Below are 18,873 nucleotides of genomic sequence, written 5' to 3'. Positions count from 1 at the left end.
CCCCTCCGACGGCAGTTTTCCCCGACCCTCTGTTTCCATGGCCCCCTCATGTGGTCGCTCTTCCCTGCCTATAGCACGAGCTATCTCCGCCTATGAAAACACAGCGCGTGATTGGCTGATCCTGCAGATGCACAGGAAGTTCAGGGTTTCTAATAACCACCCAGAGACACAGTTACCATAGAGACAAAGATAAGCCCTCTTGCTAAAAAAAAAAGGAAAAGCCTGCATGTCATCACAGCAGCCTGCAGAAAGTGTCTGCTCTCTCTCTCTCTCTCTCTCTCTCTCTCCTGCCAGTTTTCCTATTAGCAGCTGCTCAAAGCATATAGCCTCTGCCTTATAAAGCTTTGCCTCAGGTTTTCACGTCTCTTACAGTTTTTGAAGCTTTGCATCTCTTTTGCAGACTTTGCATGTCAATAAAATTTCGAAACTGTACTCGTGCGCTTATTTATGTAAACTTGCCGAGACTATCTAAATCTAAAGCACTGACCCGTGCCTACAAGGCATGTCCTGTTTTGTTCCTCCCCCCGTTGCGCGCGGGAGCTATTTGTGTGATGTGATGTAATGGCAGTCTGTGTGTAATGCTGATACCTCCAGCTGCACGTTAATTGATTTCAGGAGTATTGTTATAAGGCTCTCCACTCAGACCAAGAGCATTTGAAGGTCTTTCCTCCAAGTCATTTCTCCTCGGTGACTCACACTTCTTTTTCGATTTACTTGTTTTAAGTGAATGTTTTTTGTCAGATTTTCCTCAACAGTTGAGGTTAGGCTTTGGGGGCTGACGGAGAAGAGTTGTATTGTGTGATGTGCCGAGGGAAGAGGCAGAGCCGGCAGTGAAAGGGCTTCCTGTTGACGGGAGCATTACGTTATCTGAGGAAAGGGCCTGTTGGCAGGAAACGTGTCAGCCACTTGTTTTCTTTAAAGTGAGAGGATGCGTCGCGGATGGCTTGTTTTGTCTTCGGCGAGAGATTGGGAGAGGGGAGGGAAATCACTTTACTCTGGAACTTTGTGAAATTCGATACATGTTGCCTTGACAATTTTTCCTCAGTCGGTGCGCGCCGACAGTGTCATCGCTGTGTGCGAACAAAACCGAGATCTTGCCTCTTGAAAGATCTAATATCCTCGAGCAAAACCGTATGCCCCGCCATGCAGCAGACACCCTTCGGGTTGCTTTCATATTCAAATGGCACACAAAGAAATTGACTATTATATTTCTGATTTGGTTGTCAGCGCAGTCTTAGAGGAGGGTTTAAGCGTGTCCGTTTACAGTCATGGCACAGTGAGTCCTCCTTTGAGACTTGAATACCTCTTTAAACTCCATCTCTCATTTGGCACATTTGCATTTCAGGAGATTAAGCTTCAGAAGTTTCCCAGTGTAGTGAGTGGCTGCTGGCCCGGGGCCTGCAGAGAGCCCGTATTATTTAAGCACGCTGTGCCACGGGACGAGACCGGGGCGCTGTCCGTCCGTCACAGTCGAGAGGTGAAGTTGGCTGCGAAGGAGGTCAAGGCGCTTTTTATTTTGAGGCACTGGAGTGTGGGGCTTCTCTCGTCTCCTTTGTCTCTATAAAATCTTGTAACAACAGCCAGTGGCTTGTCAACGGACCGCCCCTCATGAACATTAAACAGCACGGCAAATCAGAAGCGAGCGCTCGACGAGGCAGAGAGAAATGTCAAAACATCATACAACTAGACAGGCAAAAAAACACCTGATGAGAAAGAATGGGAAATATGCATGATGGGAAGAATCTGTGTCGCTCGACTCTTGAGTTCTGCTTAACGCTCTGCTGTCGCTCATTTTCAAGCGCATAAAGTGAATAAAGAAATGACTGGATTTAAATGTTTTCAATTCGATATGGCTCAGTTCTCCAGGGCTGTTCGCTTGTGATGCGTTCAAGTCTGTGATAAAGGTCTCCAGTCAAAACGCATCTCCTCATCGGGTGTTCTGTCGCGCGTGACTGAAAGCGTCACGTCCTCAATCAAAATGAGGCCATACATCTTTTAACCCCTCTACGGTATCTCTCCTCCATCGCTCTATTTCCCCGGTGACCTTCAGCTTTTTATTTTATCTCTATCTTGGTGATTAAGTGTCTGGAATGCATGTGATGACGGTGGCAACCTAATGAATGATAGACCCTCGGCTGCAGATTCTCTGGGAAGCACATTTAATGCTTGGTGGTAAGGTGTGGAGGTCTGGTTGAAAGAGGAAGCGCATGCTGTCAATCTTAAAGGATTAGTCCAGTAAATCCAGATAATTTACTCACCACCATGTCATCCAAAATGTTGATGTCTTTCTTTGTTCAGTCGAGATGAACTTATGTTTTTTGAGGAAAACATTCCAGGATTTTTCTCATTTTAATGGACTTTAATGGACCTCAACACTTAACAGTTTTAATGCAGAAAAATTGCAGACTTTAAAACAATCTCAAACGAGGCATAAGGGTCTTATCCAGCGAAACGATTGTCATTTTTAGCAAGAAAAATAAAAAATATGCACTTTTAAACCACAACTTCTCATCTATATCCGGTCCTGTGATGCGCCGGTGCGACCTCACGCAATACATCATCAGGTCAAGAGGTCACGGATGACGTATGCGAAACTATGCCCCAGTGAAAGAGCACCATTCCGACGTTGTTGAATGTCGAATGATACCAATTAATGTCTTTGTGTCAGTTTATTGCATTACGCAATTACGTGAGGTCGTGCTGGCGCATCACAGGACCGTAGATAGATGAGAAGTTGTGGTTTAAAAGTGCATATTTTTTATTTTTCTTGTCAAAAGGACAATCGTTTCGCTAGATAAGACCCTTATGCCTCGTTTGAGATCGTTTAGAGTCCTTTGAAACTCAGTTGAAACTGCAATTTTAAACTGCATTAAAACTGTTACGTGTTGGGGTCCATTAAAGTCCATTAAAATGAGAAAAATCCTGGAATGTTTTCCTCAAAAAACAGAATTTCTTCTCTACTGAACAAAAAAAGACATCAACATTTTGGATGTCATGGTGGTGAGTAATTTATTTTTTTAAGAAAATTGACTAATCCTTTAATTTAATTCACAATTAACTTTATCAAAAATTGGATCTAATGGAAAAACTTTTTTTTTCTGCCTCATACCCTCAGTCTGACCCTTAACCACACTCCAGCACGATCTGTAGTTTTTGTGTTCTCGGGTTGCACAAGAAGGAAAAAATAACTGTAAGTTTGATGTAAACACTCCGGCTTCCTGCAGAGAAAAATGAGAAGTGTGGCTGCTGCCGAAATGGCCGGCCACTTAAGTCCACTGCGAGTGTGCACCCGGCTCTCGAATGCACTGGAATTATATCCACAGTCGACCGCTGCCGATGAAATAATAACATACTCTAGATCTGTATTGACACTCAAGTTCACACCTGGGTCAAAAGCCTTCGCCCTGCACGATGAACAATCGTGGCCTTAAATGCCCAAGTCTGCTGCAGATCTTGAAGAACTTGAATGTTGAATATGTTAAAATTATATTATGGCATAACTCATCTTTTTGTGGTGAGGTGTTTTAAGTGATAGTTTTTACATGCAAAAAGCCATAGCTTTTTTAATTTTGGCTAGTAACCACCTAGTAAGCACACATCAGTTGCATAGGAAGTCTTATAAAAAGCACTCATAACACCCTAAAAGGCAGTGTCACTACAATCTAGAATTTGTCAGTCTTGAACTATTCTTTTTAAATCATGTAAATGCCGTCACGGTCATGTCGAGCATCCCATTCATTTCAAGGATAGAGAAAATAGTGGTTTTCACTCTGCATTGAATCAAACTGTACTGTATATTGAATTTTTAATGTGTAGCGACACTGTATTAAATCAAGCCTATGATTTAAATGAAGAGCTAAATGAATAGAGCAGTTAATTTAGATGCGACCATATCGAGTACCCTGACAAGTCAGTTTTGTGCTCTGAAAGATTTCATTCATTCAATTTGAGATTTGATTCATCAGTAGTTTTTACTGAAAGGGAGTGATATTGCCTCTGGATTAAAGCACTGGCAATTTGTTTGCATGCAGTTGTGTGTTTGAGATTGTGTTTGTGTGTGTAGCAGTGCTTGTCTGTTTATGTGTGCGCGCGTGTGTGTGTATGTACACTTGTTCATGTGTCTGCTTGCTTGCGTGTAGCTGTTTGTGTTTTGCATGTGTGTGTGGGTACTTGTTTGTGTGTATGTGTGTGGTTGCTTGTGCGTTTGTGTGTGTTTTCTTGCATGTATCATTGTGCGCTTGCCTGTGTGTGTGCGCTTATGTCTGTGTGTTTGGGTGTGTGAGCTTGTGTGTGTGTGTATCAGTGTGTCTGCGTGTGTGCTTGTGTAAGCTTGTTTGTGTGTATCAGTGCTTGTCTGTGTGTGTGTCTGCTTGTGTGTGCACTTGTCTTTGTATTTGCTTGCTTGCGTGTATCTGTTTGGTTTTGTGTATGTGTGTGTCTGTGTGTGTATGCTTATTTGTGTGAATATGCATGGTTGCTTGTGTTGAGTGCACCCTTGTGCTTGTGTGTGTATTTGTATGTGTGAGCTTGTGTGGGTGTGGGTGTGTGTGTGTGTCCGTCTGTCCGTCTGTCTGTCTTTCTGTCTGTCTGTCTGGCTGCTTGTGTGAGCTTGTTTGTGTGTGTATCAGTGTATGTCGATGTGTGTGTGTGTGTGTGTGTGTGTGTGTGTGTGTGTCTGCTTGTGTGTGCACTTATCCATGTGCTTGCTTGCTTGCGTGTATTTGTTTGGTTTTGTGTCTGTGTGTATGCTTGTTTGTGTGGTTGTTTGTGTTGAGTGCACTCTTGTGCTTGTGTGTGTATTTGTATGTGTGAGCTTATTTGTGTGTATCAGTGCTTGTCTGTGTGTGTATGTGTGTGTGTGTGTCTGTCTGTCTGTCTGTCTGTCTGCTTGTGTGAGCTTGTTTGTGTGTGTATCAGTGTATGTTGGTGTGTGTGTGTCTGCTTGTGTGTGCAATTATCCATGTGCTTGCTTGCTTGCGTGTATCTGTTTGGTTTTGTGTATGCTTGTTTGTGTGGTTGCTTGTGTTGAGTGCACCCTTGTTCTTGTGTGTGTGTGTGTGTGTGTGTGTGTGTGTGTGTGTGTGTGTGTGTGTGTGTGTGTGTGTGTGTGTGTGTGTGTGTGTGTGTGTGTGTGTTTGTGTGTGTGTGTGTGTGTGTGTGTGTGTGTGTGTGCGCACTAGTCCATGTGTTTGCTTGCTTGCATGTATCTTTTTGGTTTTGTGTGTTTGTGTGTGCTTGTTTGTGTGTATGTTTATGGTTGCTTTTGTGTGTTTGTGTGTGTGTCCTCGCTTTTGTTGAGTGCTTACTTGTGCGTGTATTTGTGTGTGTGTGTGTCTGTGTGCTTATTTGTGTGTACTTATGTGTCCATGTGTGTGTCTGTGTCTTCTTGCTCGTGTGTCTCTGTGGAAGCTTGTATTTGCGTGTACGCTTGCTTATCTCTATGTGTGTCAGTGCTTGTGTGTGTGTCTGTGTGTTTGTGTCGTGTGATAGTGGAAATGGGCTGTGGTTCTGAGACTGGTGGATCAGTTGTTAAGAAAGCTTGCATTGTTCAGAATGATGCTATTGTCCTCTATTGTGCAGACATCAAGGACATTTAAAACTGTGACTGTACAGCCAGTGGACAAGGTCTATTCTTGCTTACAGCAAGGGACAGACGCACAAGGACACAGGGACACAAGCACATAACACGTCATACAGATACCCTAGGACCTAGCTCGTGTAACACACAGCTTTCAGGAAAAAAACTATAATTTAACTGAATGGAACAGTTCTGTCTTAATAGTACACCTCAAACTCTGTTAAACACTGGTCGTTTCTCAATATGCAATATTCTTGTGGAATTGAAAAATGGCCACTATTATGTGGCGTTCACACCAGCCGCAGTAGAGGCGCCAAAAATGCGATATTCGCGCGTAGCTGGATGCTTGAACATTTTAAGTGTCCTCGTTTCATTCGCGCTTGAATTTTAGTCATTCGAGACATTCACGTGGAAATTCACATCATGGGAGGGGCTTCTGCGACGTCACTAATAGAGCAAGCTCCTAATTGGTTACCGAGGCACGAAAATCCACCAGAGTTCAAATTTTTCAACTCGCACTTTTCCTGTGGCAACGCTCAATTCGCACTGAACCCGCCTTCCGCGCATTGACTTAACGTGTAAATCACTTGTGCTTGCCGCCTCTTCGGCGTCTGGTGTGAATGCCACTTTAGTTGTTTATATCCACTTTATTACGATTTTTTGTTTCCATGTCTTTACTGGCAGTTTATTAACAGCTATGCATATAGACCCGCTGCGCCTTTTTGCTCATTTCTGAGATCTCCCAACGGAGCTGATGCCCTGATTGTTTGAGAAACCTGACAAGCGCAAAACCATCCCAGAGTTCAGCTTGAACACATCCTCACAGGCCGGATTTCATTCTGAGAACTCAAGAGAATCAAGTCATTTCCATCTCCTCTCCGGGTCTATCATCAGTGTCATATTTCATTGATATTGCTTTCATTTTTGTTCTGTCAGGGAGGGCACAGCCCTGCTGTCGGGCATATAAACAACTGTATTTTACGGGTTTCTCGTACAGTGAGGTTGCTCTCAGCTTCGTTTTCGGCACATTCTGGGTGGAATCGTGCACTCACTGTCATGCCGATACACGCACCCAATCACGAGCCCAGGGCAGATTGTGTCTTCGGTGAACGACTGACACCTCTTACTGTCAAAACACATTGTTGACATTCAGTCTGCATCGATTTACTACTCGCACAAAAGCATGAAACAGGTGTTTTATCACACCGAACATTGAGGGGTTTCTGTCAAGTTTATTTATTTAGAAAGTGTGAATTCTTGCTGGTGGCTTCCTTAAAGCTGCCATGCATACACCGCTTTTAATGTGCAAATCATCTCATTCACCACCGACGTCGCTTCTCATAGACGCAGAGCAACAGCCTGTCCGCCTCTGCTTTCACGCTCTCTCTTCTTTGCAATAACACTTTTCTCTTTAGCTTTACTTAGCAGAGTGCCCCCGGTCCACTTAACCTGTTTTCACTCAATAACTGTTCATTTAGCCAAGAAAAGGGGGACCGTTTCTAAAGTGATGTCCCGGCTCCTCAGGCTTTTTGAACAGCTCATCAGATGAAGAGGGCTTTTTAGGAGTGTTGGTGACTTAAGCAAACCTCTGAGCCTGGCGTGAGCCCTCTTTAATGATTCAGAGAAGGGGCCAGCGCTGATGAGCCTAACCTCTCGAATTATCTCTCTTTATAATAAGAGAAAGTGCATTGTAGCGCTTGTATTTAATTTTAATGAAATGCCAGATAAGGATCGAGTCCTGATTAGGAAAGGACTTGAAGAGATTTCGGATGCGAACTGCTTATTTTCCCAAAACATCAGATAAAACATTAACAATAAATGGCATGAGGACGAAGTCTGGTGGGTGGCACGTCACTGCCGGCTGAAACTCACCAGACCATAGCAGAGGATGGACAGTGTGGTGTAAGGGAACAAAACGTAGCCCAGCTGACAGCTCTTGTATTTCCACTTCCTGTTTTCTTTATCGTCCTCCTGTCTTTCAGAATTTCTGTGCATCAGCATCTTCCCTAAGGTGGGCAATCTAATCAGGACGGTATCATTTCTCCTGCGGCAAACTTTGCTTCGGCAGCACCTGTCATACGCAGAGGAGAGAGGGTGACTTTGAAACCCTGCTAATGACCCTAGACAGATTTTCTCTTAAGATCTTCACTGCAGAGCTTGAAGAAATGTGTGTCACCTCACATCCAGATGATTTGTCACCTTGATTTTTGGGAGTTGCTTTGATAATCTAAGAATTGAATGTTTTGATGAGCATTATAAACTAAAATATACTGAAAATGAAGTACTTGTATACTGTATATATGTAGTCTTTATTGTAATCGTCCCATGAAATAGTATAATAATCAGGCCCTACATTTATGCATTTGACAGACGTTTTTATCTAAAGCTCGCACTTACAATGCATTTAATCTTAGATGCAAAACTCTCTAAGGGCGCACTCACACTATCCAAACCAAACCGCGCTCGGGCGCGTTTGACCCCCAAAGCCTGGTTTGATTGACTAGTGTGATCGCTCTGATCCGTGCCCGGGCGCGGATTGATTAATCGCGCTGCGGCCGGGTTGCAGAGGTGGGCCGGAGCGCGGTTCACTTGGGCTCAGGCGCGGAAGGCTGTGGTGTGAGCGCATTCGCGCCTGAGCGCGATTCAAAAGGTGAAGACGTCAGTTGCGTGACCACTCACCTTCATCTGCCTCCGTAAAAACCTTTTGATGCGCGCAGCGGGGTTACGTGAATGTCCGAGCTGCACACGTGACAGATCAACTAAGCAATATGATGACATGTGAGAGGGCTGTCTGTAATCGCGCACCGAACGACTCCAAATAAAAAACACAGACTTATCATTACGGTGGGTTCCAGTGTTAAGAGAGCGCTTTACTTCCTGCTTTTATCAAAACAATCGCATCTTAATGACGAAAGCGCGCCCGGACTCGGATCGATAAGAAGTACAGTGTGAGTGCGTGCACCTGGGGGAGTAGGGAGAGGTGACAATCGCGCTGGGGCTTGGTTTGGTTTGGTTTGGATAATGTGAGTGTGCCCTAAGGGGCTGGACTCACCAAAACTTTTAAACACGGCTGAAAACGCCTTGAGGACGCCGAAAGCCAGCTGTTTTTCAGCTGAGTGCCAGCTTCTTCAGCTGAGCACTTTGGTAGCTATGATACTTCAGCTGTGAGCCGGTTGGTTGCTGTGGTAATGTCCCGCCCCTCCTCCACTGTGATTGGGCGGCCTTGTGAGAACTGACATTGACGAGCGGAGCTTGTCTCCCAAAGTTGAATCTCTTTCAACTCTCGACGCTCAGTGCCAAGCGCAGAAAAACCGCCGAGCGCCGGTTTTCAGCGTGGAAAACCCGCTAGCTGCTGGCTAATTTGAAAAACGCCGAGCTTCCATTGGAAACAATTGAAAACATGCGCCGCCCGTGGGCGTAAAAGTTTTGGTGTACACAACCCCTAAGTGTGTCTAACATGTTTTGTTGTAAATGATTGTTTGGACTCTTGTGTTTAGGTTTAGTAATTTTACTTTAATGGCAATGATAAAGTTATTATTTGAAAGTCAATAATTGAAATGCCTTATTTTTTACAAATTTCACTTTTTTTTTACAAACTAGTCATTTCATTGCTATTTAACAAATTTCGTCTTTTGCTTAACATTAGGGGCAGTTGTATATGCAGGGTCAGTTGTAGCCTAGTGGTTAGAGAGTTGGGCTTGTAACCCAAGAGTTGCCAGTTTGAGTCTCACTGTGGTAGGTTGCGACTGTGGTGCCCTTGAGCAAGGCCCCTTACCCTTATAGCTACCCGGGTGCTGGGATAGCTGTCCACTGCTCCGGGTGTGTGTGTGTTCATGACTTGCAGTGTGTGTGTTCACTACTCACTGGGATGGGTTAAATCAGAGGTCATGTTACATACTTGACAAGCTTGTCACTTTCACATTAAAAAAAGCTCTGGTCATGCTTCACTGCCCTTTCTGACTAAAGGTAAAAGCCTATTATTCAGTCAATATCCAAATATATTCTGTAAATTTCTTTGAATTAAGTAAAAAAAACTCTTGCACTTTGACATTGTTGTTGTTTAATGGATTCTGCCAACAAGCCAGTATTGGTCTTAATGGCCTGGGGCCAGGATTACTCGGATTTAAACCGAAAGTATTCAGGAAATGTATAAGACTAAGAGCATTCGGTCAATGTCATTATCTCTTTTTTGCCGGAGGCGGTGTTTAGCGTCTTCAAATTTTATCAGTATGTGTGTTTACTAGGATCAAACCCATAATCCTTTGCGCAGCTAAACCAATGGTCTACCAGTGGAGCTACAGGAACAGCTGGCTACACTTTTGTATGGTTGCCTGTATTAGAGATGTACAATTTTTTTCCATCGATAGCCGATTATTCCCACTGATATTTGCAGATGCTGAAAACAGATAGTTGGCTTGTTATATTAACTTGCATTAACTAAATTCTGAAGATTAGATTTTCTGAATGTTAATCATTCATATTTTGACCATTAACATGAAACTGTGTACAGAACACAGTATAGAAATTCATTGCATTATCCGGTTCGCTTTTGATTAACAGGATATATCAGTCATGACTTTCGTCTGTTTTTAGACTATCCACAATAGTGGATAGTGATGAAAAATTGCTTTTATTGGGCAATACCGATTATTGGCTGATATATCGGTGCATCCAACGCTATCTCACGAGAATTTGTACATATTTTACGAGTTAGCTAATTTGTATTAATTCATACGACCACATTCGTAAGTTTTGGTACGATTTGCCTTGACCCCTGTGACATTGGGGTTAAGGGTTTGGTTTCTTTGTTGTTGTTGTTTTTTTCATGAGAATTGTACGATTTTGCACGATTAACTTTGTATGAATTGAAACGAATTAGCCAACTCGAAAATGTACGATTTCTCGTGAGATCAGGCTGGTGCATCTCTACTTTGTATAATTTTTGTTATTTGTTAAAAAATTTAAAACAGTTGGTTTTGAAACGCTTTCCCCCAAATAATATTGTACTCAATATTGCAGTATTGTAAATACAACTTTTTTTCATTTTTAGTATGTTATTAGCGTGTTTGCCAGAGTCCATTTGAAAGTATAGGTTTTGCCAGTGCCGGTGTTACTAAGACGCTATCAACAAGAACAAACTTTGGGTCAGTTTCACCAGTGTTTGTCTAAGATAAGTGAAAAAGCCACATGTCTTCAGATTCCTCGACAACACACACACCAAAGGGAAGATAAAAAGCGATGAAGAAGAGACAGACCTCTGGCCAGCCACTGTCTGTTTGGTATGTGGATTTATTCGGTGTCTGCAAACACCGTCTGTTCAGAGCGCCACGTGAAAGCATTCCCTTGTGTTTGTATTGCTTTAACTCGGTTATCATATAAAACCTTACCCAGTCCACACTGTCCTGAAGATTTGTCATATTTTTGTAGTCCGAAACCAATTCAATTGGAAATGTAATACTGTTTGTGAGGGAGGGTTTATTAGCAGGGCCGCGTTTCACTGGGGACAGTTTATAGCGTGGTAATGGAATGACATGTTTAAATTGTCATCCGACACAGAGATTAAGCGAACCACAGTATCAGCATTGCCTTGTCTTTTGGTTTACAGCCTCGATCAGTTACCTCACAGGCTAGCAGGTTAAGTTAAGTTTGTAGGTTTTTGTAACTTTCTAAGGGATTGCAGTGTTTTTTTTCCTCAAGGTTACCACAAGGACCGACTGCAGAATGTTCGCCCTCAGCCGTTCTATATGCTGCTCAAGCACTAATTCAGCAAGGACCTGGTGTTCCTTATTTGAAGCGATAGGATGGGGAGATATGCAGTTTTTTTGGTCCGTGGCTGTGCGATATTAACCTCAGCTTTAATTGCCTGTGTCAGCTGTGGGCAGGGATAGCGAGGCGTGATAACTTAATGCGCCAGCCCCGGATCCTGCTGACTCTAGCACGGCGTGTGTTTTCCTGCTCTCTCCCTTGCCCAGGACAACACTACAGAAATCTAAACAAGATGTATGTGCTGCCAGAGTCCCGCACACACACCCAAACAATTTGTCATTGCCGGTTCAGAAATGCATCGGAATTGCGCTCCTGGGAAGGTTGCGGAGACGAGAACTCATCTGGATGTAAACATATGGCAAGCCGTAAAATGTGTTAGGGGTGTGGGTGGTTAATTAGGAGAGGATAGCGACGGGATGCGTTTGCGCATTGTCGTGGCCTCGGCCTTACGCCTTTTATTTATCTGGCTGCAGCTGCATTGGGCCGGCGTGTGTGTGCGCGTACACCTGCCTGCTTCTTTTCCCACTAATCAGAGCAGATTACAGTTCGCAATTAGTCTCATCACACCACGCCAAAACCAGAGCTCTCATCTACTCAAAATCAGTGCCAACTGCATAAGTTCCCAAGCAAACCCTTAGACTGGAGAAAGAGAGAGAGAGAGCAAGGTATCACACCGTAGTCGTCTTTTCTTCTCTTGCCAATTACACATCTGCTCACCGTAGCCACTGTTTATGCGCTAACGTCTTTGCGCGTGCAGCAGGGGGGTTGTTCACACCTTCCTGAAGCCGTTAATCTGTCTAGATCACATAAAAGTCGTCCATGATGATAAATCCCACCTAGCATCAGTCCTCTTCCATCAGCTCTGGACCCCAAGCTTTGCCGTTGCTAGGCAACTGTGTCAAAGAAGCACTGTCAGATCTTATGGCACTGTTTTCTGACCAAACCTTTGGCAGAGGGTACAAACACCTGACTGCCTTACATTAGGCAGTCTGTAAGGTAGCATGTGACTGAAACTGATCAAACTGTGGTCCCTGCTGATGTGTTTGAGGCAAGGGTATATATTATGATCTCCCGCTTAGGTTCGAACACTGTTCCCGGTCGCTGAGCTAGAATTAGAACAGAGGAGCGAGGACCCTGGGGAACAGGCACATGCTGTGGATCATATTGTCCTTCCTAGCTCTGTGTCTCTCTTTACATACATTTGAAGTTTAGGAAGAACTTGTTGGAATATGTTTTACAGCATCAGACTTCCAAAATCACAATTCCTCCCCCTATTTAATTAAAGGGACACTCCACTTTTTTCAAAATATACTAATTTTCCAGCTCCCCTAGAGTTAAACATTTGATTTTTACCGTTTTGGAATCCATTCAGCTGATCTCCGGGACTGGCGCTACCACTTTTAGCATAGCTTAGCACAATCCATTAAATCTAATTAGATCATTAGCATCGCGCTCAAAAATAACCAAAGAGTTTGGATGTTGATATTACGCAGCAGCCGAAAATAGTCCCCTTATAACTTTCAATAGCAGGGGACTATTTTCGGGCAGTGCATAATATCACTACGCCTGCTGCAGCCATGTTAAAGCAGCAAAGTCCTTGATTATTACGCCACAATGAGATCGCAACTTTTAATTTTCTGTCGGTCTTACTACAATATGTAACTACAGAAGAGTCAGGCTTTAAATAGGAAAAATATCCAAACTCTTTGGTTATTTTTTTTAGCGCGATGCTAATGGTCTAATCCGATGGATTATGCTAAGCTATGCTAAAAGTGGTAGCGCCATACCCGGAGATCAGCTGAATGGATTCAAAAACGGTAAAAATCAAATGTTTAACTCTAGGGGAGCTGGAAAAGTGTATTTGAAAAAAAGTGGAGTGTCCCTTTAAAACTGGAACTACACATAGCTAAGGTTAGGTCTGTATTACCTGTTAATCTATAAGCATCATACATATCAAGTATCACAGTGTCTTTTCTGTTTTTCCAACGTTCCTGCGTTCATTAAATGCCTGTTTTTGCAAATGACAGCTGGGTTCAGTTGTGTTTTCACCTGGGTCAAATTTTAGTTTCCGCCACGGGCGCAATTTCCATTTAATAATGCCACAGCGTTAAAAAAACTGGAGTAAAAAACTGTTGACACGAGTATTTACAATCTAATGGTGTTCACCTTTGCACATGTGCTGTTTAATTGAGGAATAAATAATTTGCAACCATTTAACCTTAACTGCAAATCAAATGCAATGAATAATATTTTAATTATGCTGCGCCAGCACTGGGAGCATGCGTGTGCATGTTTACGCGTGTGGACGTGCGATTTGACTGCCTAAAATTATTGGTGCAGAGAGCAGCTGTTTTATTCACCTCATTAAGGGCTGTATCCTTTACAGATGAATAGTGATGCTCAGGCAAATATCAGACATTAATTCACATGCAGCAGTGCATTTACTTAAGAGTTTAACATCTGATTACAGATCAGACAGCAAACACACGTCTATGTTTAAAGATACCATGAAATGTATGACATTAAATTCTTAACAAGTATTTCTGGTGTTATTGTGCATTGTTCATCACATATGTATGAAAACGTTTTGCAAACATCACATTCACTGATAAAATTCATTGTTAGTTTATGATACCCAATGCATTTAGGTTTATGCAGTAAGCTATACATTTTTTATTAGTAGTATATGTTTAATCTGATAATCGAACACTCAACCTAACGCAATGCTTTTCCAGTTAAGCTACAGGAATAGAAATGCAGCGACTGGTGGGACTCGAACCCACAATCTTTGAACTGCTTCATTTTACGCTTGCATTTATGTAAATGAACTAAACCTTAATTGAACAATTTGTAATGACATTTGTATGAATTAGCAATTTTAGTACGCACATACAGTTAACAGCATGACCTCTGTCAAGGCAACATTAAAGATCATGTTTCATATGAAATGTGAATGAAAGCGGGTCAGATGAACAGGAGATCTTAAGAATCTCTCTCACGTGTTTCCTCGATGTCTGCCAGCACTGGCATGGCTTTGTTTAGCTCTGATATGGATCCTGGTCCTCTGGTTATAACTGTACTGTGAGCTTAATGCAGGAGCAATTCCTGACACTATGATGAATGATAGCTTATCTCACTGACCACAGTTGACCTCTGGGATATATTCAGCTCAGTGTGGTGGGTTGTGTGTTTATTTAGCTGTATCAGTTAAATATGACCAAAACCCCTTTTTGGAGAAATGATTCATACATTAAATAATGATTTCTGTTAGGGTTAGGCTGTAATAATGATTTGGTATTTAGTCATTGATTTATTTGTCACACTGTAAGACCTTTTTACATGAACTAGTGAAGGCAAACAGGTGATTTTTAAAATTGTGACCAGACACGGGACCTGAGGTATACACTTCATTATACATTTTAACCAAAAATATTAATATAAAAGCTGTAGCCTATATTAAATTCTCGTGTGTTGATGCAATGCAGGTGGCTTGACACAAAATAAAAATATTTTGAGTGGTAACACTTTATTACAGTGATTTTGTTACATGTTACATGTATTAACTATTTTAATAACAGTAAATTAAACATGTAGTTAATTTATATTACTCTATACTTGTTACACTATTACAAAAATACAGTACTTTAACTCTTTCCACGCCAGCATTTTTCATGATTTTCACATAAGTTTAATGCCTTCCGGAAAATGTTCTTCTTAAAATATATAAACATACAATATATGAAATGAAAAAACAGACCATCTGCTTTAAAAAAAAACACCTGTTTCATCCTTCCTTCGTTAGTTCTTTTTATCATCTCTAATATATGGGTAGGTTTCTTCAAAAACACCAAATTTTGAGTGAAAAGCTAAGATAATTAAATTTTTGTGAAGGACTTTTGATAGATATCAGATTCGGAGCGATCCTCAAAACGTACACGGACATACAGTTGCTTGCCCTAGGGCGATACTTTCGGGTTTTATAAGTTGCGGAAGAAATATTTGTCATTGGCAGAGAAGTGTTTTCTCTTAATTGGGAAATAGTTAAAATAAAGTGTAAAGATTTGTGTTTTTATCTGTGTTAGCAAAAAAGTGCCGCATGGATGACGTATTTTTGTAGTTCAACGCAGAATTTAGCAGGGCATTGGTTCCCTTGCAAGAAAGCGCATACATTTTTCCCATTGACTTTTGGATTATCGCACATAATAAGCTCTGTGTTTAACAAAAGTTAAAGACACTTACCTGTGTTTTCCAACAAGTTAATGTAGATGAATACATTTGTAAATGCGGAAAACATTAAGCATTTTCTTTTATGAATAATTATTTTTATGCTTGCTGCTTTTACCGTAGAGAATAAAAAAAAAACAATTTATTAATATATTATTTTGGATAATAATGACTTTACCCAAAGGGATTGGGGCAATAGCTCTTTGACTTTTTAGAGCCCGAGCACCAAGGTACAAGGACCCTATTGTTTTTTGTATGTGCGTTTAAATCTAGATATTTATGTATATCTTATAAGCAAGCAAGCAAAAAAAAAAACCAGCAACATTCTGTGTGTGTAAATTATTGTACACTGTCAGAATTATTGTCAAAATGTAGGACATTACCCTTTCAAAAAGTACATGTTTGGATCATATTACTGTGGGTTCACACAGACGCGTTTGAGGTGTCAAATTTGTGTCTAACGCGCGTAGGACGCTTGAACATTTTGAGTGTACTTGCGTCATTCGTGCTTGAAAGCCGCGCTTGAAATTCTAGTCATTGAGACATTCACGCTGAAATTTGCATCTTGGGAGGGGCTTTTGCGACTCCGCTTGCTTCCTGTAATCACGTCACTACTAGAGTAAGCTCCTGATTGTTTAACGCGGCACGTTTTTCCGCCAAAGGTCAGATTTTTCAACTTGCGCCTTTCCTGCGGCAACGCTTAATTCACGCATATGCTTAATTTGCATAATTCGCGCAAACTAGAAGCGTAAATGGGGCGGAATCGCATCTACCGCGCTAAACAACGCATCTTTACATTGACTTAACATTGAAATCACTCACGCTTGATGCCTCTACCGCGGCTAGTGTGAACGCAGCATAATGCTACGTACAAACCAAATGCGGGGCATCACGTTACTCGCTCTACATTACTCGCGCAATTTAAGTTCGTGTCATGCAAATTTTTCGCTGGAGTTGAATGTTTTCAACTTGGGTGAAGATGCGTTTGAGGCGAATAGCATGTGTTTTCGCGGCAAACGCGCCGCCCATATCGCATCATTTGCATCGCCCCACGTGAGGACGCGTCTGATCGTGTCTTTGCATTGACTTTGTATGTAATCTACTCGCGCAAATCATTGAACTCGCGTCTGGTGGGAACCCACAGTTAGAGTTCATATTAGTACCTCAGAGGTACATATTGATACCAAATGTTTACATTGTACTGCGCAAGTGACAGCTGAGGAGCATTTTTGACCATTTTTTACAGTGTAGGTATCTGTGTGTGTTAGCGTATATTATATGGTCATACCATCCGAACTGTGCATGTGATTTGTGTTTATGTCCCTGTTTGTTATTGTATAAGGGGATGCTGGGTGATTAGAGGAGGATCCTGAGGTACAGGAGAGAGCATTATCATTGGTGCGTGAATGAATGTTTCTGATCCAGCCTCGGTGATTAAAGATTAAGACAGCTTTACAACCTCATCTAGCAGGATTTCAGCGGAAAGTCTAGAATCTGCTTCACAGTCGTGAACTGTTATATACTGAGAGAGGAGTGGTTAAGGAACCCCTCACTCTCTTTTTTTCCTCTCCTCCTCAGAGGACTTCAACATCACCTTGCTCTTTCTTTCAGTCCACCGCTCGCCCAGATAACATCAGTCTCCACTAAGAGAGGCTTATCACTGAGCCCGGCCTGCCTTTGTGTTTATGGCTGTGCTTTGAATCAGTAAGACCGCTGTAATATACAGTATATCTGCAGGGCTCATAAAGAAAGCCGGTGTATACTTTTTATTGACTCCTCTTGAAGACATTAGAGACGTAGATCAAAGGGAACACGCTTGCGGTCGGGACGAATATAGTTTCATTTACGAATGAGCGCTTTGCGTGCTATCTACCCCTCCGAGTAGTAAATGAGGACAGCGGACGCTGGGACTGTTTGTCCTAAAGTCTATAGCTCTGTTCCAAAACCTACGGAGACGCCTATGGTGGCAGCATTTTAAGGCGTTGGAGACGCGCTGCACGCACCAATGCTGTTCCAAAAGGAAGGAATTTTAATTATGCTGCCTCCTGAGGTAATTTTAGCTAAATTTAAGAATGCATTGTGACAAGCTCAGTGAAAAATTAAATCCAAATGGGAGCGAGGCAAGAGACGTACAAATTATGTAAATTAACATGTCTTTATTTATAGACTACTGACGTTATTTATATAACTTTTTACATCATAATTCAAATAATTTAATGCACAAACAAATTATTTTAGGAACACGCTGTTTGTGTAAGGCTAACATCGAACTCAATAGTTGATCGATGCTATTTGTGTGCGATAGATTTCTGTCATTTCAAAGCAGTCCCTTTTTAAGGTTCTTTGACAGATGCCTATGTAGGCCGCTCGCTATTTTGAAACCGAGCTTATGTCTCAGTTTAAAGCCCGACCTTTCTTTCTTTTTCTCTCTGTCTGGTAATAAGCGTTCCCGCTGCAGGCTCCCGAAAGGCAGCCAGACTGGAACAATTACAATCTTAAACCCAGTGCACCAGAGACTGTGGCCCCGCCCGCGTGTAGCACCATTAATTGCATTGTTACGTGTTATTGTAGTGAGTGGCAATGCCGTCTCGAGTGCTGTTTACTAATGAAACGGGTGGCGCACTGAGACCGTTTCTGCCCATTTAATGTGGCTATTAAACTTAAAGCAGCCATACCGTGATTCTCCGCTCCTTATGGGATTGAGGAAAAAGAATAAAGGGGAAAAACTACAACTGAAAAAGTTCCCGTGAGGCGCACCTTCATTAGGAGCCTGTTAGAACAGGCTGAGTGAACAGGAAGAAGTTTGGAAACCTTTTCCTGCCAGGGCATAGATTCGTAAGGGTGAAGGTTCTCCTGTGGTTTAAAGCAGAACTCAGGTCTTCTGAAAAAAACATAGAAATTGGGTTTTTAGGTTGGTTGTATGATATAGATGTTTCTATGTAGTTCTTTATAACCAAGGGTTCCCGATATTTGTCATTGCAGTACTCACCTAGATGGGTATCATTTAAAGTCCCCCTGTATTAAAAAATTTCATCCTTTAAAATTAATCTTTAAGCGTCATAATTAGAGGTGTAATGGTTCTCGGTAAAGAATCAAATCACGGTGCACCACGTTTGATTCGACTACGCTATTTTAATATAGTTTGGTGAAAAAACAACGCATAAAACCGCTAATGTATGGTTCTGAATAAGCTCTGCGTGTGTTTATGTGAGAGTACCTGTCCAATCAACTCGAAGTATGCAAATCTGTTGCTAACCTCACAGTTTCTCCTCACGTGTTGGTATGTAGCACAAGGACCGTTTAGT

At 42.1% G+C, this 18,873-nt stretch overlaps 1 protein-coding gene across 4 annotated transcripts in view; it reads left to right on the top strand.

The window, feature by feature from the left end:
• The window catches only part of foxn3 (forkhead box N3), a 152,680-nt gene that overhangs the window by 1,439 nt on the left and 132,368 nt on the right, over positions 1-18,873 (top strand). The gene's annotated exons all lie outside the window — the stretch shown is intronic.

Source organism: Paramisgurnus dabryanus, chromosome 17, assembly GCF_030506205.2.
Source record: "Paramisgurnus dabryanus chromosome 17, PD_genome_1.1, whole genome shotgun sequence".
Lineage (NCBI taxonomy): Eukaryota > Metazoa > Chordata > Actinopteri > Cypriniformes > Cobitidae > Paramisgurnus > Paramisgurnus dabryanus.
This window is presented reverse-complemented; position numbering and strand designations above follow the sequence as displayed.